The following is a 1601-nucleotide window of genomic DNA, read 5'->3' as shown; positions in this document are numbered from 1 at the left end:
GCCCGAGGGGTCCTAACCCAAAAGCTTGGCCCATGAAACAGGCCAGTCACCTACCTGTCAAAAAAACTGGACCTGGTAGCCTCGGGCTGGCCGCCTTGCCTGCGGGTTATAGCAGCCATTGCCATGTTAATAAAGGACTCAGACAAACTAACATGGGGGCAGAATCTGACTGTCATGGCCACACATGCAGTGGAGTCTTTACTCCCAGGGGCCCCTGACAAATTGATGTCAAATGCCCAAATAACTCATTATCAAGCACTGCTTTTAGATCAACCCCGCGTCAAGTCCCAGCAGGTCCCCAGCTTGAACCCCACAACTTTACTACCGGAGGAAAGCCCCACGGGCCCGCCGCATTGTTGTTATGAAACAACTGAGTTCCAGAAGCTGCGCTGGGACCTAACCGATGTCCCGAGAACAAACCCTGACCTGACGCTTTTCTCGGATGGCAGCAGTTTCATCCAGAATGGAGTAAGGTACGCAGGGGCAGCAGTGGTCACTCTACAGGGAACTATATGGGCTGAGCCTCTTCTGCAAGAAACATCAGCCCAAAAAGCAGAACTGATTGCCCTAACTGAGGCTCTGAAAGCAGGTGAAGGAAAAGTTGTCAACATCTACACTGACAGCAGGTATGCATTTGCAACTGCACATGTTCATGGAACAATTTATAGAGAACAGGGATTGCCCACCGCAGAGGGGAGAACGATAAAAAATAAAGTGGAGGTCTTAGATCTCCTGGCAGCAATATGGGCCCTCAAACAGGTGGCCATCATCCATTGCCCAGGCCACCAAAAAGGGAACTCAAAAGAGGCAATAAGAAATAGAAAAAGCCAGGCTCGGTAGCTCAGCCTGTAATTCCCCGCCTTTGGGAGGCTGAAGTGAGTGGATTGCCTGAGCCCGCAGGTTCGAGACCCACCTGGGCGGCGAGACCTCATCTCTACAATAAATCAAAAAATCAGCCAGGCGTGGTAGTGTGCGCCTGTAATTCCGGCTACTCGGAAGGCTGAGGCAGAAGGATCGCGAGAACCCAGCAGGTCGAGGCTGCGGTGGCTGGGAGTGGCCACTGCACTCCAGTCTGGGCGACAGAGTGAGACTCCAACTTAAAAAAAAAAAAAAAGAAATAGAAAGCAGATCAAGCAACCGGAAAAGCTGCTTACCGCAGAACCACCGGCCTGCTGGTGCTGCCTCTTCTGGTTCTATGTGAGCCACCAAAATATACAGAAGAGGACCCCCTCGCTGCACAGAAATTGCAGACAACCTCAAACCCAGACAGATGGCTTCAACTTCAGGACGGCAGAACCTTCCTCCCTCGAGTCCTGGGACAACAAATCCTAAGGCAGCTCCATGAAGGTACTCATTTAGAAAGGACAAAACTAACCGAACTTATAAAAAAAATTCTATCTCCCTCATCTGGACCAGCTTGCCCAGGAGCTCATTCAAGGCTGCGTGTCATGCCAGCAGATTAATAATGCTAAGGTCAGTGTATCCACCCAAGGGGTCTGAGATAGGGGCCTAACCCCCGGGAGACATTGGGAAATAGACTTTACAAAAGTCAAACCTGGGCAATATGGATATAAATACCTATTGGTCTTGGTAGACACCTT

Source organism: Carlito syrichta, unplaced genomic scaffold (genome assembly GCF_000164805.1).
Source record: "Carlito syrichta isolate Samal-C Ts95f unplaced genomic scaffold, Tarsius_syrichta-2.0.1 Scaffold309503, whole genome shotgun sequence".
Lineage (NCBI taxonomy): Eukaryota > Metazoa > Chordata > Mammalia > Primates > Tarsiidae > Carlito > Carlito syrichta.
The sequence above is the reverse complement of the archived record's forward strand: the minus strand, read 5'-3'. Positions refer to the sequence as shown.